This window comes from Pongo pygmaeus, chromosome 14 (genome assembly GCF_028885625.2).
Source record: "Pongo pygmaeus isolate AG05252 chromosome 14, NHGRI_mPonPyg2-v2.0_pri, whole genome shotgun sequence".
NCBI lineage: Eukaryota > Metazoa > Chordata > Mammalia > Primates > Hominidae > Pongo > Pongo pygmaeus.
Genome location: NC_072387.2, coordinates 22,195,363 through 22,218,503, shown reverse-complemented (window position 1 = coordinate 22,218,503; position 23,141 = coordinate 22,195,363). Strand labels below are relative to the sequence as shown.

The window sequence follows — 23,141 nt, the reverse complement described above, 5'->3', positions numbered from 1 at the left end:
CTTGTATTTATGTGAAGATATTTCCTATTTCTCCATAGACCTAAAGCAGATCACAAATATCCCTTTGCAGATTCTACAAGAAGACTGTTTCCAAACTGCTCAATGAAAAGAAAGAATCAGCTTTGTGAGGGGAATGCACAGATAAAAAAGAAGTTTCTCAGAATGCTTCTGTCTAGTTTTTATGTGAAGATATTTCTTTTTCACCACAGGCCTGAAACCACTCCGAAATATTCCTTTGCAGATTGCACAAAAAGAATGTTTCCAAACTCCTCAATGAACAGAAAGGTTCAACTCTTTGAGATGAATGCAAACATCACAAAAAGTTATCTCAAAAAGCTTCTGTATGGTTTTTGTGTGAATATTTAGTTTTTCAGCATAGGCATCAAACCACTCACAAATATACCGTTGCAGATTCTGTACAATGACTTGTTCTCAAACTGCTCAATGAAAAGAAATGTTCAAATCTGTGAGATGAAAGCATGCATCACAAAGAAGTTTCTCAGAAAGTTTCTGTCTAGTTTTTAGGTACAGATACTTCCTTTTTCACCTTATGCCTCAAAGCACTCCAAATATCCATTTACTGATTCTACAAAGAGTGTTTCCAAACTGCTCAATCAAAGGAAACGTTCAACTCTGTGAAATGAAAGCACACATCACAAAGAAGTTTCTCAGAATGCTTCTGTCTAGTTATTATGTGAAGATATTTTCTGTTTCACTATAGGACTCAAAGGGCTCAGAAATATCCCTTTGCAGATTCTACAAAAGGACTGTTTCCAAACTGCTCAATCAAAGGAAACGTTCAACTCTGTGAAATGAAAGCACACATCACAAAGAAGTTTCTCAGAATGCTTCTGTCTAGTTGTTATGTGAAGATATTTTCTGTTTCACTATAGGACTCAAAGGGCTCAGAAATATCCCTTTGCAGATTCTACAAAAGGACTGTTTCCAAACTGCTCAATCAAAAAAAAAGGTTCAACTCTGTGAGATGAAAGCACGTATCACAAAGAAGTTTCTCAAAAATCTTCTGTCTAGTTTTTATGTGAGGATATTTCCTATTTCACCATAGGTCTCAAAGGGCTCAGAAATATCCCTTTGCAGATTCTATGAAAAGACTCTTTCCAAACTACTGAATGAAATGAAAGTTTCAACTCTGTGGGATGAGTTCACACATCATGAAGAAGTTTCCCGGAATGCTTCTGTCTGATTTTTATGTGAAGATATTTCTTTTTCCCTCAAACCACTCAGAAATATCCCTTTACAGATTGTGCAAAAAGACTGTTTCCAAACAGCTCAATGAAAAGGAACATTCAACTCTGGGAGATGAATGCAAACATCACAAAGAAGTTTCTCAAAAAGCTTCTGTCTGGTTTTTATGTGAAGGTATTTCCTTTTTCACCATAGGCCTCAAACTGCTCACAAATATCCCTTTGCAGATTCTACAAAAAGACTGTTTCCAAACTGCTCAATGAAAAGAAAGGTTAAACTCTGTGAGATGAAAGCACACATCACAGAGAAGTTTCTCAGAATGCTTTTGTCTAGTTTTATGTGAAGAAGTTTCCTTTTTCACCATAGGACTCAAAACACTCCAAATATCCATTTGCAGATTCTACGAAAAGACTGTTTCCAAATTGCTCAACCAAAAGAACGGTTCAAATGTGTGAGATGAATGCACACATCCCAAAGAAGTTTCTCAGAAAACTGCTGTTTAGTTTTTATGTGAAGATATTTCCTTTTTCACCATGGGCCTCAAAGCACTCAAAATATCCACTTGCATATTCTACAAAAACAGTGTTTCCAACTGCTCAATCAAAAGAAAGGTTCAACTCTGTGAGGTGAAAGCACACATCACAAAGAAGTTTCTTAGAAACTTTCTGTCTAGTTTTTATATGAAGATATTTCATATTTCAAAATAGACCTCAAAGGGCTCAGAAATATACCCTTGCAGATGCTACAAAAAAAGAGTGTTTTCAAACAGCTCAATCAAAAGAAAGATTTAACTTGGTGAGATGAATGCACACATAACATAGAAGTCTCTAAGAATGCTTCTGTCTAGTTTTTTTGAGAAGCCATTTCCTTTTACACTATAGGCCTCAGTCCGCTCATTAATAGCCCTCTGCAGATACTAGAAAAAGAGTCTTTCCAAACTGCTCAATCAAAATAAAGGTTCAAATCTTTGAGATGAAAGCCCACGTCACAAAGAAGTTTCTCATAAAGTTTCTGTCTACTTTTTATGTGAAAATATTTCCTATTTCACCTTAGGCCTCAAAGGGATCACAAATATCCCTTTTCAGATTCTACAAAAAACTGTTTCCGAACTGCTTCTTCAAAGGAAAGGTTCAATTCTGTGAGATGAATGCACACATAAAAAATTGGTTTCTCAGAATGCTTCTGTCTTGTTTTTATGTGAAGATATTTCTTTTTCACCATAGGTCTCAAACCGCAAACAAATATTCCTTTGCAGATTGCACAAAAAGTAGGTTTCCACACTGATCAATGAACAGAAAGTTTCAACTCAGTGAGATGAATGCAAACATCACAAAGAGTTTTCTCAAAATGCTTCTGTCTAGATATTATGTGAAATATTTACTTTCTCACCATAGGTCTCAAACTGCTCACAAATATCCCTTTGGAGACTCTACAAAATGACTTGTTGCCAAACTGCTCAATGAAAAGGAAGGTCCAAATCTGAGATGAAAGCACGCATCACAAGGAAGTTTCTCAGAAGTTTCTGTCTAGTTTTTATGTGCAGATATTTCCTTTTTCACCATAGGCCTCAAAGCACTCCAAATATCCGTTTTCAGATGCCATAGAAAGAGTGTTTCCAAACTGCTCAATCAAAAGCGAGGTTCAACTCTTAGAGATGAAAGCACACAGCACAAAGAAGATTTTCAGAAAGCTTCTGTCTAGTTTTCAGGTGAAGACATTTCCTATTTCACCATAGGCCTCAATGGGCTCACAAATATCCCTTTGCAGATTCTACAAAAGGACTCTTTCCAAACTGCTCAATCCAAGGAAAGTTTCAACCCTGTTACATGAATGCACACATCACAAAGAAGTTTCTCAGAATGCTTCTGTCTGGTTTTTATGTGAAAATATTTCCCGTTCACCATAGGCATAAAACGCTGCAAATATCCATTTGCAGATTCTACAAAAAGACTGTTTCCAACCTGCTCAATCAAAAGAAAAGTTCAACTCTGTGAGATGAAGGCACACATGACAAATAAGTTTCTCAGAAAGCTTCTGTCCAGTTTTTATTTGAAGATATTCCCTATTTCACCATAGGCCTGAAAGGGCTCACAAATATCCTTTTGTATATTCTAAAAACAGACTGTTTCCAAACTGCTCAATCAAAAGAGAGGTTCAAATATGTGTGATGAATGCACACATAACAAAGAAGTTTCTCAGAATGTTTTTATCTAGTTTTTATGTGAAGATATTTCTTTTTCACCATAGGCCTCAAATGGCTCAGAAATATCCCTTTGCAGCTTGTACAAAAGACTGTTTCCAAACTGCTCAACCAAAAGAAAGTTTCAACACTATGAGATGAATGCACACGTCACAAAGAAGTTTCTCAGAAAGCCTCTGTTTAGCGTTCATGTGAAGATATATCCTTTTTCACCATAGGCATCAATGGGCTCAGAAATATCCCTTCACGGATTCTACAAAAGGACTGTTTAGAAAACTGCTCAATCTAAAGAAAGTTTCAACTCTGTGAGTTGAATGCATACATCTCAAGGAAGTTTCTCACAACGGATCTGTCGAGTTTTTTTGTGAAGATATATCCTTTTTAACCATAGGCTATAAACGGCTCATGAATATCCCTCTGCAGATACTACAAAAAGACTGTTTCTAAACTGCTGCATCCAAAGAAATGTTCAGCTCTGTGAGATGAATAAACCTATCACAAAGAAGTTTCTCAGAATGCTCCTGTCTGGCTTTTATGTGAAGATATTTCCTTTTTCACCATGGGCCTCAATGTGCTCCAAATATCCATTTACAGACTCTACAAAAAGAGTGTTTCCAAACTGCTTATTCAAAAGAAACGTTCAACTCTGTGAGATGAAAGCATACATCAGAAAGTGGTTTCTCAGAACGCTTCTGTCTAGTTTTTATGTGAAGATATTTTCTATTTCACTGTAAGCCATAAAGGGCTCACAAATATCTTTTGCAGATTCTTCAAAAAGACTGTGTCCAAACTGCTGAATCCAAAGAAAGGTTCAACTCTGTGAGATGAATTGACACATCACAAAGAAGTTTCTCAGAATGCATCTATCCAGTTTTTATATGAAGATATTTCTTTTTCATCCAAGGCCTCAATGGGATCAGAAATATCCCTTTGCAGATTCTAAAAAAGGACTGTTTCCAAACTGCTCCATCTAAAGAAAGGTTCACCTCTGTGAGTTGAATGCACATATCACAGAGAAGTTTCCCAGAATGCTTCTGTCTAGTTTTTATGTGAAGCTATTTCCTTTTTTACCATAGGCCTCAAACTGCTCACAAATATCCCTCTGCAGATACAACAAAAGAACTGTTTCCAATCTGCTAAATCAAAAGCTAGGCTCAATGACGTGAGAAGAATGCATGCATCACAAAGAAGTTTCTCAGAATGCTTCTGTCTAGTTTTAATATGAAGATATTTACTTTTTCACCATAGGACTCAAAGCACTCCAAACATCCATTTGCAGATTCCACAAAAAGACTGTTTCCAAGCTGCTCTATCAAAACAAAGGTTCAACTCTGTGAGATGAAAGCACACATCACAAAGAAGTTTCTCAGAAAGCTTCTGTCTAGTTTTTATGTAAGGATATTTCCTATTTCACCACAGGCCTCAATGGACTCAAAAATATCCCTTTCAGATTCTACAAAAAGCGTGTTTCTGAACTGCTCAATGAACTGAAAGTTTCAACTCTGTGAGCTGAACGCACACATAGAAAAGAAGTTTCTCAGAATGCTTCTGTCTAGTTTTTATGTGAAGATATTCCTTTTTAACCATAGGCCTCAAACTGCTCAGAAATATCCCTTTGCAGATTGAACAAAAAGACTGTTTCCATACTGCTCAATGAAAAGAAAGATTCATCTCTGTGAGATGAATGCACACATAAAAAAGAAGTTTCTCAGAATGCTTCTGTCTAGTTTTTATGTGAAGATATTTCCTTTCTTACCATAGTCCTTAAGCCATTCACAAATATCCCTTTGCAGATACTACAAAAAGACTGTTTCCAAACTGCTCCATGAAAAGAAAGGTTCAATTCTGTGAGATGAATGCACACACCATGAAGAAGTTTCTCAGAATGATTCTGTCTAGTTTTTATGTGAAGATAATTCTTTTTCACCACAGGCATCAAATGGCTCAGAAATATCCATTTGCAGATTGTACAGAAAGACTGTTTCCAATCTGCTCAATCAAAAGAAAGGTTCTTCTCTGTGATATGAATCCAGGCATCACAAAGAAGTTCTCAGAAAGTTTCATTTTAGTGTTTTCGTGAAGATATTTCCTTTTTCACCATAGGCCTAAAAGCACTGCAAATATCCATTTGTGGATTCTACAAAAAGACTGTTTTGAAACTGCTCAATCAAAAGAAAAGTTCAACTCTGTGAGATGAAAGCACACATTGCAAAGCATTTTCTCAGAAAGATTCTGTCTAATTTTTATGTCAAGGTATTTCCTATTTCATCATAGGCTGTGAAGGGCTCACAAACATCCATTTGAATATTTTTAAAAAAGACTGTTTCCAAACTCCTCAAACAAAATAAAGGTTCAACTCTGTGAGATGAATGCACACATCAGAAAGAAGTTTCTCAGAATGCTTCTGTCTAGTTTTTATGTGAAGATACTTTTTTTTTCACATTAGGCCTCAAATGGCTCAGAAATATTCCTTTGCAGATTTTACAAAAAGACTGTTTCCAAACTGCTCCATCAAAAGAAAGTTTCAACACTCTGAGATGAATACACACATCAAAAAGAAGTTTCTCAGAAAGCTTCTGTCTTCTTTTTATTTGAAAATATTTCCCTTTTCACCATAGGCTTCAATGGGCTCAGAAATATCTCTTTGCAGATTCTGCAAAAGGACTGTTTAGAAACTGCTGAATCCAAAGAAATATTCACCTCTGTGAGATGAATGCACACATCACCAAGAAGTTTCTCAGAATGCATCTGTCCAGTTTTTATGTGAAGATATTTTCTTTTTCACCATAAGCCTCAAAGCGTTCCAAATACCCATTTGCAGTTTCTATAAAAAGAGTGTTTTCAAACTGCTCAATCAAAAGAAAGGTTCAACTCATGACACAAAAGCATACATCACAAAGAATTTTCTCAGAAAGCTTATGTCTAGTTTTTATGTGAAGATATTTCCTATTTCATCATGGGCCATATAGGGCAAAAAAAATATTTTTTGCAGATTCTACAAAAAGACTGTTCCCAAACTGCTCAATCCAAAGAAAGTTTAAACTCTGTGAGATGAATGGACACATCACAAAAAAGTTTATCTGAATGCTTCTATCGAGTTTTTATGTGAAGATATTTCTTTTTCACCCTAGGCTTCAATGGGCTCAGAAATATCCCTTTGCAGATTCCTCAAAAGGACTGTTTCCAAACTGCTCAGTCAAAGAAATGTTCACCTCTATGAGATGAATGCACACATCCCAGAGATGTTTCTCAGAATGCTTCTGTCTAGTTTTTATGTGAAGGTATTTCCCTTTTCACCATAGGCCTCAAAGCGCTCCAAATATCCATTTACGGATTCCACAAAAAGACTGTTTCCAAACTACTCAATCAATAGAAAGGTACAACTCTGTGAGTTGAAAGCACACATCACAAAGAAGTTTGTCAGAAAGCTTCTGTCTAGTTTTTCTGTGAGGATAATTCCTGTTTCACCGTGGGCCATAAAAGGCTCACAAATATTTTTTGCAGATTCTACAAAAAAATTGTTTCCAAACTGTTCAATCCAAAGAAAGGTTCAAATCTGTGAGATGAATGGACACAACAGAAAGAAGTTTCTCAGAATGTTTCTATCTAGTGTTTATGTGAGATATTTCCTTTTTCACCATAGGCCTCAAAGTGCTCCAAATATCCATTTGCAGATTCTACAAAAAGACTGTTTCCAAACTGCTGAATCCAAAGAAAGGTTCAACTCTGTGAGATGAATGGACACAACAGAAAGAAGTTTCTCAGAATGTTTCTATCTAGTGTTTATGTGAGATATTTCCTTTTTCACCATAGGCCTCAAACTGCTCCAAGTATCCGTTTGCAGATTCTACCAAAAGACTGTTTACAAATTGCTAAATCAAAAGAAAGGTTCAGCTCTGTGATATGAATGCATGCATCACAAAGAAGTTTCTCAGAAAGCTTCTGTTTAGTGTTTATCTGACGATATTTCCTTTTTCACCATAGGCCTCAAAGCACTGCGAATGTGCATTTCCAGATTCTACAAAAAGTCTGTTTCCCAAACTGCTCAATGAAAAGAAAGGTTCAACTGTGTGAGATGAAGGCACACATCACAAAGAAGTTTCTCAGAATGTTTCTTTCTAGTTTTTTTGTAAAGATATTTCCTTTTTCACCATAGGCCTCAATGTATTCCAATTATCCATTTGCAGATTCTGCAAAAAGAGTGTTTCCAAACTGCTCAGTCAAAAGAAATGCTCATCTCTTTGAGTATGAAAGCACTCATTTAAAAGAAGTTTCTCAGAAAGCTTCTGTCTAGCTTTTATGTGAAGATATTTCCTATATCACCAAAGGCCTCAATGGGCTCAGAATTTTCCCTTTGTGGATTCTACAAAGGACTCTTTCCAAACTGCTCTAGCAAAAGAAAGCTTCAACACTGTGAGATGAATGGACCCATCACAAAAATGTTTCTCAGAATCTTTCTGTGTAGTTTTTACATGAAGATATTTCCTACTTCACCATAGGTCTCAAAGGGTTCACAATTATCCCTTTGTAGATTTTACAAAAAGACTGTTTCCAAATCTTCAATCAAAGAAAAGTTCAACTGTGTGAGATGAATGCAAATGTCACAAAGAAGTTTCTCAGGATGCTTCCATCTAATTTTTATGTGAAGATATTTCCTTTTTCACCATAAGCCTCAAAGCACTCCAAATATCCATTTGCAGGTTGTATGAAAAGACTGTTTCCAATCTGCTCAATTGAAGGAAATGTTCAACTACATGAAATGAAAGCACACATCACAGAGAAGTTTCTCAGAAAGCTACTGTTTAGTTTTTATGTGAAGATATTTCCTATTTCACCATAAGCCATAAAGGGACCACAAATATACCTTTGCAGATGCTACAAAAATACTGTTACCAAACTGCTCAATCAAAGAAAGTTTCAACTCTGTGAGATGAATGAACACATCCAAAGTAGTTTCTAAAAATGCTTCTGTCTAGTTTTTATAGGAAGGTATTTCTTTTTCACCATTGGCCTCAAACAGCTCAGAAATATCCCTTTGCAGATTGTACAAAAACACTGTTTCCAAACTGTGCAATCAAAAGAATGGTTCAACTCTGTGAGATGAATGCACATGTAGCCAGGAAGTTTCTCAGAAACTTCTGCCAAGTTTTTATGTGATGATATTTCCTTTTTCACCATAGGCCTCAAACTGCTCACAAATACCCCTTTGCAGATTCTAAAAGAAAAGAGTTTCTCATCTGCTAAATGAAAAGAAATGTTTACCTCTGTGAGATGAATGCCCACATTGCAGAGAAGTTTCTCAGAAACCTTCTGTCTAGTTTTTATGTGAATATATTTCCTTTTTCACCATAGACCTCAAAGGACTACAAATATCCATTTGCATATTCTACAAAAAGACGGTTTTCAAACTGCTCAATCAAAGGAATGTTTCAACTCTGTGAGATGAGTGCACACATCACACAGATGTGTCTCAGAAAGCTTCTGTCTAGTTTTCATGTGAAGATATTCCCTTTTTCACCATAGGCCTCAAAGTGTTCAAAAATATCCCTTTGCAGATTCTTCAACAAGACTGTTTCCAAAATGCTCAATCAATAGAAAGGTTCAACTCTATGAGATGAATTCACACATCACAAAGCAGTTTCTCAGAAACCTTCTTTCTAGTTTTTATGTGAAGATATTTCCTTTTTCACCATAGGTTTCAAAGCGCTCACAAATATCCTTTTCAGATTCTACAAAAAGACTGTTACCAAACTACTCAATCAAAAGAATGGTTCAACTCTGAGATGAATGCACACATCACAAAAAAGTTTCTCAGAAAGCTTCTGTCTAGTTTTTATGTGAAGATATTTCCTTTTTCACCATTGACCTCCAAGTGCTCACAAATATCCCTTTGCCGATTCTCCAGAAATACTGCCTCCAAACTGCTCATTCCAAAGAATATCTCAACTCTGAGATAAAGGCACACAACCGGAAGTTTCTCAGAAACTTCTGTCAAGATTTTATGTGATGATATTTCCTTTTTCACCATAGGCCTCAACCTGCTCACAAATATCCCTTTGCAGATCCTACAAGAACACAGTTTCCAATCTGCTCAATTAAAAGAAACATTTACCTCTGTGAGATGAACACACACATCACAAAGCAGTTTCTAATAAACCTTCTTTCTAGTTTTTATGTGAAGATATTTCCTTTTTCACCATAGGCCTCAAAGCGCTCACAAATATCCCTCTACCGATTCTATAAGGGCACCATTTCCAAGCTTTTCAATCAAAAGAATGGTTTAACTCTGTGAGATGAATGCACACGTCACAAAGGAGTTTCTCATAGAGCTTCTGTCTAGTTTTTATCTGAAGATATTTCCTTTTTCACCATAGACCTCAAAGCACTCACAAATGTCACTTTGCAGATTGTACAAGAACAGAGTTTCCAGACTGATCAAAGGAGTGAAACGTTTAACTCTGTGAGATGAAAGCAGACATCACAAAGCAGTTTCTCAGAAACTTTCTTTATAGTTTTTATGTGAAAGTATTTCCTTTTTCACCATGGCCTCAAAGCACTCACAAATATCCCTTTACAGATTCTACAACAACAGAACTTCCAAACTGCTCATAATTAGTTTTTAGGACAAACATGAGCGTTTAGACACACTACTTGTGGTGCAGCACACATGTATTATCCACACTGAAATTAGGAATTCAACTGAAGTTCATGTGAAGCCGAAAATATGAATATTTGGGGGACCTTGGAGATGATCTAGCTCACTTTATTTCGTAGAAAAGAAAACAGATTCAGGGAAAGGGCATGCATTGCCTAAGGTGATTCAGCAGTTTTGGCACAGAAACAAAACACACCTAAGGTGATTCATCAGGTTTGGAGCAGAAACGCAATACAATCTCTGTTCTTTTGCTTCTCAGATCCAGAAATGTTTCACAATACTGAACTACTTATGTTTCTGATTCCTTATTTTTTCTTTTTAAATTTTCCCAGTATTGTCTTATGAAGATCCTATTCTTTACCCTAAATATTTAAATTTGTTACTAGTATTCTCTTTATAAGTAAAATTTCTACTTGTTATTATAAATGATTATTCAATCACTTTTCATTTTTTGGGGGTCAAGTACAAAGTTAGTTACAAATAACACTATCAGCCTTGGCAATCCAAGAGGAGCTCAAGTTCTCCAGGGCACGTCAGGAAAAGGCTAAATGACAGCTGTGCTGTGAGTGGACAGAATACAGCTCTCATACAGATTATTGAGTATTTGATGTTCTTCAACAATTTCATTAATCTTCAGGTTTTTTCCTCTTTGAAGTGAAAGTCTGCTATGACTTTCAAGTTTCTTTTGAAATAATTATAGATTCACAGGAAGTTGCAAAAGGTACAGGGATATCTTAGGTACTCTTCACTAATTACAGTGGTGACATCTCGCATAGCCATAGAGCATTATCAAAACCTGGAAACTGACATAGGCACAATTCAGAAAGCTTACTCAGATCACAACCATTTTGTATGCATTCATTATTGTATGTGTGTATGTGTGTGTGTGTGTTCTGTGCATTTTTATGTGGTGTAGATCTCTGTAACTACCACTTCCACAGTCAAGATACAAAAGTGTAGCCTCACCACCAGGCTCCAACTTGCGATCTTTGCTGACACTCTGACACGTTTTCCTCCACCCTTTCCTCTTGGCAACCCCATAGTCTGTTCTACATCTTTACAATTTTATTTCAATAATTTATATAAATGTAATTGTACAAAATCGTATTTTTAAAGGGAAAAATCAAGGCTCAGATAGTTTTGTTACCACTGTGAAATAGTCTTTAACATTCATTTGTTTTATGTTCTATTTGTCTCAAAAAAATGTGCTTTGTTCTTTCCCATACTTTCTGACATCAGTATAGGAAATCAATACCAAACAAAACAATTCCATTCATTTTTTTCCACAGCTTTCACTGTTGTTGCCTAACATTTATTGTTCCATTTACTCTTTCTCTCTGTTTTCCATCACATAAAAGTAACTTTGTGTTCTTTATCTCTTCTAAGAAAACTTGATAATGAGCCTTTAATGTGAATCCCGGACCACCCTTGTTTTGATTTTGTGTTATGAGTGTTCTTTTATGTGATCGTTCTCATGGAGCGTTCTTGTGAAGCTGGGCTTTTCCAGTGGTTTGTCAAAATGGAAATAGATATTTAACAAACCAAACACAAAAAGACCTTGCTCCAGGAATGCATCATTTCTGAGAAAACACTACCTCTTCCAACTAGAGATTGTGAATGTTACTCATATTATCCTTTACTTCCTTTTATTAAAACTGTATTTTTTTTACACATTTGTATAACTCGTGTAATAAAATGTGAAGCTAAGTGACTACCTACCAATTACAATTGATGTTAATGATGCTACTGGGAGGCCACCCCTACAGTGGCTGCACCAAGTCTGGGGAGTTTCTAGCTTTGCTAAGTTACATGGGATTGCCTACATACTAAATGGAGGTGGGGGACGGGTCCAAGGACGCGGTGGCACCACCCTGCCCCAACGTTGAAGCTCCGGACGGGGCCCCAGGCACCTCCCGGCTGAGAGCCAGAGGCAGGCACGTGATGGCAGATGACACTGCAGCTTCCAGCAGGTCACCACCACAGGCAAGTGAACCCTGGGACTGCGGCCACAAGCCCTGCCAGACGGGCCGAGTGGCGGACTTCCGGCCCGGGACACACCACGATACACGCCAGGCAGGTGGGGGGAGGGCGGGTGAGAAGGATGGTGTCTCGGAGGGGTGTTGGGGAGGAGGGGCGGTGGTTGGCAGGTCGCCGGGCTGCCACCAGGGGTGGGCAATAAACCACGGTGACTGGGACGCGCTCCCCCACCCTATCCCCGGCAATTCAAATTAGTTCTCACAGCTAGCTGCATTGTTCATCGACACAGGAGCCTAGCGATCCACCACTAAAAGTCATACAAGGTTGATTTGGTGAGGGTGCTCCCAACAACGGGAGGCCCTCCTGGCACAACACATCCCCCAGAGGGATTACCTCAGGCCGGCCAGTCAGACAGCAATGGGACAAGACTCCAGAGAGGGGTCGGAAGGTTTCACAACACAGAGAGGGGGTGCCGACCACAGAGGGGGACGAATGCTGACACCACCCCACGGGCACCGGGAGCTCCCGCCCCCACATCACGGGACACATGCCACACACGCGACACACGCACGTTGGCATGACGGCCGCCGGGTAAAGCCCCCACCAGCATCAGCGGCGACACGCAAGTGCGGCATGGCCCCGGCCGGCTGGGGAAACGGACTCGGCTGGTGAGGCGAGGGAGGGGCCAGCCCCTCCCGAAAGGACTCCCCCGTGGACCCACTGCACCCAACCCACAGGTGGATGGGTGACCCCCCCAAGGGGTCCTTAAACCTCTGCACCAGAACGCGCTAGGTACCCGGATGGTGGGGGTGGATAAGGAGGGGGGACAGGCGTCCAGCCTCCTACCCTAGAGACGCCCTAGCAGGAAGGCTGGGGAGAGCCAGCGGGCTGGGCCAGGCCCTGGGGCGTGGTGTGGCAGAGGCGATGATGGCAGCAGCAGCAGCGATGGGAACCCGGCTGGCCCCGACAGGAGCAGGTGGGATGGGGCCGAGCCGGCAGGACAGGGTGGGATGACGGCCCCGGCGGGAAGGGCTCCGAGACCCCCACCCTGCCGTGACACTGAGAACCACTCTCGCACCCACTGACACACACGTGGGGGCCACGGCAGGGGACTCCTCCATGGTTCTCATCAGGCCGGCGAGCCATCCAGACCACCCCACAACATGCACACATGGTTTCGTCCCCACATGCATGTCTCTCTTCCCCACCTCCCTCCCGAGTTCTCCAGCTCTCGGTGCAGGTTGGGCTGTGCAACCAACAAAGGGCACGACCCCGCCCACACATGCACCACATGGGGAACACGGTCGGCCAAGGAGGAAAGACGCGGTGGTGCCTCCCCGGTTTCGCTCTTCTCCATTAATGATCCCTCCGCAAGTTCATCTACGGAAACTTTGTTGCGACTTTTACTTCCTCTAGGTAGTCAAGTTAAACTGTCTTCTCAGTGCTCCGCCAGGGCAGTGGGCTGACCTGGCGGGGCTGATCCAAGGGCCTCACTAAACCATCCAATCAGTAGTAGCTACCGGCGGTGTGTACAAAGGGCAGGGACTTCATGCAAGCCTATGACCCGCACTTACTGGGAATTCATCGTTCATGGGGAATAATTGCAATCCCCGATCACCATCACCAATGGGGTTCAACAGGTTACCCGCGTCTGCCACATAGGGTAGGCACACGCTGAGCCAGTCAATGTAGCGTGCATGCAGCACTGGACATCTAAGGGCATCACAGACCTGTTATTGCTCAATCTTGGGTGGCTGAATGCCACTTGTCCCTCTGAGAATTTGGGGGACGCCGACCGCTCGGGGGTTGCATAACTAGTTAGCATTCCACAGTCTTGTTCATTATCAGAATTAACCAGACAAATCACTTCACCAACTAAGGCCATGCACCACCACTCATGGAATTGAGAAAGAGCTATCAGTCAAACCTGTCCGTGTCCAGGCCGGGTGATATTTCCCGTGTTGAGTCAAATTAAGCTGCAGGCTCCACTCCTGGTGGTGCCTTTCCACCAATTCCTTTAAGTTTCGGCTTTGCAACCCTACTCCCCCAGAAACCCAAAAACCCAAAGACTGGTTCCTTGGAAGCTGCCCAGCGGGTCATGGAAATAACGCCGCTGCATCGCCAGTCGGCATTGTTTATTGTCGGAACTACGACGCTATCTGATTGTCTTGGAATCTCCAACTTTCATTCTTGGTTAATGAAAACATTCTTGGCAAATGCTTTCGCTCTGGTCCGAACTGCGCCAGTCCAAGAATTTCACCTCTAGCGGCGCAATACGAATGCCCCCGGCCATCCCTCTTAATCATGGCCTCAGTTCCGAAAACCAACAAAATAGAACCGCGGTCCTATTCTATCATTCCTAGCCTCGGTATCCAGGCGGCTCAGGCCTGCTTTGAAAACTCTAACTTTTTGAAAGTAAACGCTTCGGGCCACGGGACACTCAGCTAAGAGCATCGAGGGGGTGCCTAGAGGCAAGGGGTGGGGACGGGATGTGACTCACCCACCCGCCCTCTCCCAAGATCCAACTATGAGCTTTTTAACTGCAGCAACTTTAATATACACTATTGGAGCTGCAATTACCACAGCTGCTGGCACCAGACTTGCCCTCCAATGGATCCTTGTTAAAAGATTTAAAGTGGACTCATTCCAATTACAGGGCCTCGAAAGAGTCCTGTATTGTTACTTTTCATCACTACCTCCTTGGGTAGGGAGTGGGTAATTTGCACGCCTGCTGCCTTCCTTGAATGTGGTAGCCGTTTCTCAGGCTCCCTCTCCAGAATCGAACCCTGATTCCCTGTCACCCATGATCACCATGGTAGGCAGAGCGACTACCATTGAAAGTTGATAGGGCAGACATTCAAATGGGTCGTCGCTGCCACTGGGGGCGTGCGATTGGCCTGAGGTTATCTAGAGTCACCAAAGCCGTCGGCACCCGACCCCCCCGGCCAGGCCAGAGAGGGGCTGACAGAGTTGGTTTTGATCTGACAAATGCACACATCTTCCCCGTGAATTGAGTCAGCACCCTTTGGCATGTATTAGCTCTAGAATTACTACAGTTTTCCAAGTAGGAGAGGAGCAAGCAACCAAAAGAAACATGACATATTTAATGAGCCATTAACAGTTTCAGTGTACTGGTCCTGCGTACTTAGACATGTATGGCTTAATCTTTGAGACAAGCATATGGTTCTGGTAGGATCAACCATGTAGGTAGAAAGCGGCCTCCAGGCCTCGTGAGGATGAGCCCAGAGTCCCAGTCGCGAGGATGGGCATGTCAGGGAGGGTGACGGGGCGTGTGAGAGGGAGGGAACAGTGTGGGGTGGTGGGGGGGGGCGGTGGGGCAGCGAACCGGACATCCCATCCACCCACACGACACAACACCCCCCCACGGTCTCACCACTCCCAACCCTTCATCCCCAAGTGCGAGGAGGCAGACCGCCCGACCCGTGCACGGCAGCCACGATGGACTGGCGGCCATTCGCATGCGGCAGGCGCAGGGTAGCCCCGATGTTTGGACAGCGAATGAGAGGCGGACCACGGTGCCTGGGATCTCACTGCCAGCAGCCTCTGAGCACGAAGGTGTCTCAGCGCAGCACCTAGAGTGTCTGACTGGCCTTCGGCAAGCCCACAGCTCCACCACCGCTGCCGCCATCGCGTCCAGCCCCCGGAACCCTCTCCCCCACACGTGCTGCAGGCTGACCCCAAACCCTCCAGGTGCCCACCAAGCCCAAGCGGGGCGCCGCCGACTTGGTCCCAAAGGCGCACGCGCGGAGACACGGACAACAGGCCAAACAGTGGCCAGTGGCAGTGCCCCACAAGGCGGAGCTGGGTTTAGTCCCAGACGGGGCCACCACAGCCTAAGCTGGTGAGCCGCCCAGGGAGAGAGGATCAGTGGGCAGGGAGGGGGGCACAGACAGGCAAGGCTAGGGACTGCGAGGGCAAGGGCACCGGGGAGCCTGCAGTGGGGCGGCTCGGGGAGAAACCTCAGGCACGGCCGGGCCACCAGGAAAACACTGCCATGGGATCCCACCACCACAGGCACGAGGGAGGTCCCACGGCTCCCCATCTAGGATGCCGGATGGCCCTCGGCAGTCACCAAGACCCACTTCATGAGCCCCAGGTCCTGCCATTGGGACCCCAAAGCGACCTCAGCCACAAACCCAATGCCAAGGCCACGTTGCTCATTTCCCGTCCATCCTCCAACCTGGTCAAGCTCTGGGAGAATGATGCGCCCCCCACTTGGGATGCTTCCCATGGCCAGGCGGCCCAACCCCGTGCAATGCAAATGCGGTCGTCAGCACGGTCGCTATTCCATAGGGGAGCAGGCGAAGAGCCAGCTTGCAGGGGAGCGGGTCACTCACCAGGTGAAACGCCGGGCACAGCCACTGCTCGCGCACAGACTCGGAAGGAGGAGGCGTGGGCCACACAGTAGGCAATGAGCCACCCTCGGTCCCCACTGCGGAGGCCGGGGAACCCTCTCTCTTCCCCCCTCACCCTGTCGATGGGGAAGCGGAGGAGTGTCCTCTGCAAGCGAGTCGCTACGGCAGTGCTACCTTAACGCAGAGAGAGGCAGCAGGCCGGGGAATCCGGTACCCCAAAGGCACACCTCTCGGATCGCTAGAGAAGGCTTTCTCACCGAGGGTGGGTCACACTCCCCACCCGCCAGTCACCCCTCGTCAGGCCTGCAGAGGTGCTTAGGGATGCCTGGAGAAGGGGGGGGGCTTGCGGTACCAGGAAAAATCTGCGTGAGGCAACCTTGAGCCTTCGCGGTCTGGGCAGGTGACCTCGCCGCTGCGCATGCGCGCAATCCCCTAAGGACTCCACGTCCACCCACCTCCTATCTCCCAGGCAAAGCACCTCCAAGTAAACCCATACACAACCAGTCAGAGGCAGAATGGTAGCCCCTCGGCGGCCGGCCGGCACATGCGTCACCTGCCCCAGCCCACTGCGATCATTAACACGCCCCGCGCACAACCGCCAGAGGGGAGCACGGGACCTGCACTCAGCAGACCAGGCGGCGCCCTTCCTTGCATGGCAGGGGTCGTCTCACTCAACCGACTCAACCCCCACACCAACGAGCTCCCTCAGGACCCACTCGCGGACACCATGGCAGTGACCGGAGGAGGGGGCGCTGGGGATGGGAAACACACACCACCGCTGGGCCTCGGGCACCTGAGTGATAAGCTGGGATTGGAAGGGGGGAGCCGGGTGCAGTAGGCTCACGCCTGTCATCTCCGCACTTTGGGAGGTGAGGGAAGGTGGATCCCTCGATCCAAGCCTTGGCAACATGGTGAAACCTCGTCTCTAAAAAAATACAAAAACTAACTGGTTTCAGAACCTGGACTCAAAGTTAATAAATAGATAAATAGGCCGGGCACGGTGACTCAAGCCTGTAATCCCATCACTTTGGGAGGCCGAGGTGGGCGGATCACGGGGATCAGGAGATCAAGACCATCCTGGCTACCACAGTGAAAACCCGTCTCTACTCAAAATACAAAAAATTAGCCAGGCATGGTGGTGGGCGCCTGTAGTCCCAGCTACTTGGGAGGCTGAGACAGGAGAATGGGGTGGACCCAGGAGGCAGAGCTTGCAGTGAGCTGACATCATGCCACTGCACTCCAGTCTGGGCAACAGAGTGAGATTTTGTCTCAAAATAATAATAATAATAATAAATAGATTAAAATTGAAAATTTGAAAGAAAACGTAGCTGGCTGGGCACAATGGCTCACACTTGTCATCCCAGCACTTTGGGAGGCTGAGATGGGCAGATCACATGAGGTGGCCAGTTCGAGACCTGCCTGACCACATGGAGAAATGCTGTCTCTACTAACAGTACAAAATCAGCCGGGTGTGGTGGCACATGCCTGTAATCCCAGCTACTCAGGAAGCTGAGGCAGGAGAATCACTTGAACATGGGAGGTGGAGGTTGCGGTGAGCTGAGATGGTGTCATTGCACTCCAGCATGGGCACCAAGAGTGAAACTATATCCCAAAAAAAAAAAAAGAATTAAGGGCTATATTCTGTTATTTTTGCTTCCTACCCTGAGAAGAACATAATACAGCTGCTGTCTGTCTGCCTGCCTGCCTGCCTGCCTGCCTGTGACAGGGCCTCACCCTGTCTTTCACCCAGACTGGAGCGCAGTGACACCATTATGGCTCACACATTGCAGCCTCTACCTCCCCAGGGTTAGGCAATTCCTCAAGGGATCCTACAGCCTCGACCTCCCAAAGTGTTGGGGTTACAGACGTGAGCCACAAGCACCCAGCCTGAGTTAATACATCTGGTCTCACTACGTCTTAACCACACACTCATGAAGAACTCAAGTCAAGAGAGATTCGGCAAGAGACTCACAGCATTCTCTCCCGAAAGCAGTGAGGTGGATGGCAGACGTGTGTCTCGAGCTCCTAGGGTTTTAGGTGACCATGCGTAGAGGAGAGATTTCCAATGTTTCCAGAGATGCACGAACCACACTTATTCGGGGCATCTGAACACGAGATGGGGTTTCTGACAGCGACTTAAGGGCCAGGAAGGGCCAGAATCTGCCAAGGCTCCTGTCCCAGGGTGGGGCCGATGGAACCCAAGGTAGAGGGAGTCAGCGGTCTGCACAGAGAGAGCTCCAGCCCTAGGCCCCACCGTGCAGACCAAATCAGAAGGAACAGAGTCCTTCGTCCTACATGCCACATCGCTCCACTGAACTTGGGAGCGGATCCGTTTTCCAAACACGAGGTGACTTTCACTTTGCAATGGATCACAAGGGGCCGGGCTTTCCAGAGTCGGCAGGATAAAGAAGTCATTCTGGCTTGGCCTCCCCCATTCCCCGGTAACTGGTGAATTTAAATGAGCCGAGGCTGGCCAGGCCGGAGCCGCTACAGGGCGGAGGGGGGTGGGTGGGGTGGCGGGTTGCCTGAGGCACTGCAGAAATTGGGCCTGAGCCTCGAGGATGACCGTGCTGCAGGAACCCGTCCAGGATGCTATATGCCAAGCACTAAACCACTATGCTTACCGAGATGGGGTTTTCCTCACAGAAGGCCTTTATGCAGAAGTACACTCAGAAGAAGCCTTGTTTTTACTGGCGACCTGTTCTTGCCGCCAAGAAAAGGCCTATAAAGCATATAGACACTTGAAAAGTCACAGTTGTCCTACACTGCAATGCAAATACCAGCTTGCAAAATGTTGTGTTGATCTCAGTAAGCTTGCAGACTGGGAACAAATCTTGTCTGGTGGAGTGTTTAATAAGCAGAAAAGCCATGATGATATTGTCACTGAGTTTGGTGATTCAGCTTGCTTTCCCCTTTCATTGTTGGGACATGTATATTGCAAGACAGATCGGCTTGCCAAAGGATCAGAAGGTTACCAAAAGAGACTTAGTTTAAATCCTTTCCTCTGGTATCCCTTTGAATCATTATGTGAAATAGGTGAAAAGCCAGATCCTGACCAAACATTTAAATTCACATCTTTACAGAACTTTAGCAACTGTCTGCCCAGCTCTTGCACAACACAAGTACCTGATCACAGTTTATGTCACAGACAGCCTGAGACTGTTCTTACGGAAACACCCCAGGACACAATTGAATTAAACAGATTGAATTTAGAATCTTCCAATTCAAAGTACTCCTTGAATACAGATTCCCCAGTGTCTTCTATTGATTCAGCTGTAATTTCACCTGATACTGTCCCACTGGGAACAGGAACTTCCATATTATATAAACAAGTTCAAAATAAACCAAAAACTGGTCGAAGTTTATTAACAGGACCAGCAGCTCTTAGTCCATAAACCCCAAGTTTTGGGATTTTGCCATTAGAAACCCCAAGTCCTGGAGATGGATCTTATTTACAAAACTACACTAATACACCCTCTGTAATTGATGTGCCATCCACAGGAGCCCCTTCAAAAAAGTCTGTTGCCAGAATTGGCCAAACTGGAGCAAAGTCTGACTTCTTGCAGAGTGGAAATAGCCGAGAGGTAACTCCAATTATTTCACAAACAGAAAGATCTGGTCCATAAATAAGTACAACACCTCAGGTAATGAGCCCCACTATGACATCTCCCCGAAATGCACTGCATCAAAAAACTTCATGACTCTTTACTAGTGACAGTTCCACAACCAAAGAGAATAGGAAGAAATTTAAAATGAAATTTCCACCTAAAACCCCAAACAGAAAAACAAAAAGTAAAACTAATAAAGGAGGAATAATTCAACCTAATATAAATGACAACCTGGAAATTACAAAATTGGACTCTTCCATCAATTCAGAAGACAAAATATCCACAATCACACATCAGATTCAGGCTTTTAATCTACAAAAAGCAGCAGCAGAAGGCTTGATGAGCCCTCTTCATGAAAGTGGGAAAGGTTATTTAGCTTTGTGTTCATACTACTGCAAAGAAGCTATAAATATTTTGAGCCATCTACCTTCTCACCACTACAATACTAGTTGGGTACTGTGCCAAATTGGAAGGGCCTATTTTGAAATTTCAGAGTACATGCAAGCTGAAAGAATATTCTCAGAGGTTAGAAGGATTGAGAATTATAGATTCGATGGCATGGAAATCTACTCTACAACACTTTGGCGTCTTCAAAAAGATGTCTCTCTTTCATTTCTGTCAAAAGACTTAACAGACATGGATAAAAATTCGCCAGAGGCCTGGTGTGCTGCAGGGAACTGTTTCAGTCTGCAGCGGGAACACGATATTGCAATTAAATTCTTCCAGAAGGCTATCCAAGTGGATCCAAATTATGCTTATGCCTATACTCTATTAGGGCGAGAGTTTGTCTTAACTGAAGAATTGGACAAAGCATTAGCTTGTTTTCGAAATGCTATCAGAGTCAATCCTAGACATTATAATGCATGGTAAGTGGTAATGAAGTGTAAAGACAAATCTTGTTGATGGTGCTGGTAGTCACTAATTTTTCTTGTTAGATAGCTCTTTATTGTCATGAATTTGGTTACTAATACTTAGGGATGGTACATACAGGTCAATAACTTCAAACTAACATGTTTTCTTATGAAATGTATGTCTTTAACAAACTCTTCAGTTAACTAATTATAATAGAATACCAGATGCTTATACTCAACAGTTTCAGTCTTCTACCAAACTTTTGCAAATACTGTAGTTGTGTTTTGTTTGTTTGCTTGTTTAGTTTTGTTAATTGATTTGTTAGTTTTTCCTCAAACACAGAAATGGTGATTGGGACAAAAAGTGCTTGGGAAATTGGAAAGGAATAGCATAATTCACTTATTGGATAATAGAAAAAAACACTGAAAAATTCACTAGTTGCTTCTTTTTGACAGTGTTCCAGTTTATTGAGTTACTATTAAGAACTTAGTGTACCCTTTTATTTAGCAGTATCTCTGTTTTACTTTTTTGTATTTGTGTATAAGTAGACACATAGGAAATTACTACCCAGGCCATATTGTTATCAACTGAATAACATATGAAAACGTTTGGTCCTACTTCTGCCTCAACACCGTACTTACTGTTGACATTTATTATATTTTTCTGGACTGACATAAACGTTTAAATATCAAGAGAAGGCCAGGCATGGTGGCTCATGCCTGTCATCCCAGCACTTTGGGAGGCCAAGGCAGGCAGATCACATCAAGAGATCGAGACCATCCTGGCCAACATGGTGAAAATCCGTCTATATTAAAAGTATAAAAATTAGCTGGGCATGGTGGTGGGTGCCTGTAGTCCCAGCTACTCAGGAGGCTGAGGCAGGAGAATCGCTTGAACCTGGGAAGTGGAGGTTGCAGTGAGTCAAGATTATGCCATTGCACTCCAGCCTGGGTGACAGAGTGAGACGCCGTCTCAAGAAAAAAATAAAATAAAATAAAATAAAATAAAATAAAATAAATAAAATAAAATAAAATAAATAAGTAAATAACAAGAGAAAGTATAATTCTGAAGTCGTAACTCTGTGGAAGCTTTTCTGTCAGATATGGTTATCTTTGGGGTTAATTATTAGAGCAGTTGAGTTTTAACACTTGATTTGCTTCTAAATCTGAAGCATTATATTACTAAAATATTTTTTGATTTGTGAATATGTTGTTCAATGGATTATATCTCATTTTGCAGTAGTAGTTGCAGTGCCTGAAAGATTGCCAAAAAAAAGTGCTAGCTTTTGCTGACAAATGTAACAATCAACTTGCCAATATTGCCTTCTTTTCCAATAGCTATGCTCTCCATAATATTTTAAGAACTCAGTTCTTCATAAGGCTTGTGTTTTTTTTTATTTTTTCCCAAGTATGGTTGATCCTTGTGCTGTTCTTTTTTAAATGTGTATTGTCTGTTCAGCTATTGTACAAGAGTCACATTCTTAAAAACCTTAACCATATCAAAAATTGCGTTTAAAGGAGGATTATTCAGATTGGCAAGTTTTTAGTAGGAGGAGTTTAAATGCTGACATATTTAGGTAACTCGAAATACTGAGCAACTTTATTCTAACTACTAAATAGATAACCATTCTTTTGTTTTCACTTTCGCTATCATTAGCACCGTGTTTAATATCTTTTCTTCATCTATAACACAATCATAACGATATACAAAGCCACTCAAATAAAGCAGATATATTGTGCTTTAAAAAAAAAAAAAGAAGTTATTATGTGGCACACAATGAGTTGTGACTCGAATCTAGAATCTCCAGTGAAAACCAATGAAACAAGGTCAAATCCCTTGTCTACCAAAAATAAAAAAATGTGCCAGGCGTGGTGGTGCTGAGGCAGGAGAATCACTCTAACCCAGGAGACAGAGGTTGCAGTGAGCTGAGACCACGCCACTGCACTCTAGCCGCGGGGGGACAGAGCAAGACTCCATCTCATAAGCAAACAAACACAGAAAGCCAATAAAGCTGTTTAACTCAACGTGTCAGGCTCAGGTCTCTTGTCAGGATACATCCAGCACCAGGGGAAACGTTGAGGGGTGGGGTGGAATCTATTTTGTGGACTCAAGGAAGGGTTTGAGAGACAGTCCCACAAACGTGACGGCCTAAAGAAGCCCCTCCGCCCAAGAAGCAATATTCATTTGTATCCTGTAGCCACCCACGAGGAGAATCAGGCTCTCTACAGACCCCCACCCCACCCCACCCCATCCCACCACCCCACCTC

At 43.2% G+C, this 23,141-nt stretch overlaps 2 pseudogenes; both read left to right on the top strand.

Annotated features, from left to right (window-relative positions):
* Nucleotides 1-15,300: 15,300 nt before the first annotated feature.
* Nucleotides 15,301-18,523, top strand: LOC129013186 (trithorax group protein osa-like; annotated as a pseudogene).
* A 452-nt stretch (nucleotides 18,524-18,975) lies between these two features.
* On the top strand, nucleotides 18,976-20,892 carry LOC129012970 (cell division cycle protein 27 homolog; annotated as a pseudogene).
* The last annotated feature ends 2,249 nt before the right edge of the window (nucleotides 20,893-23,141 follow it).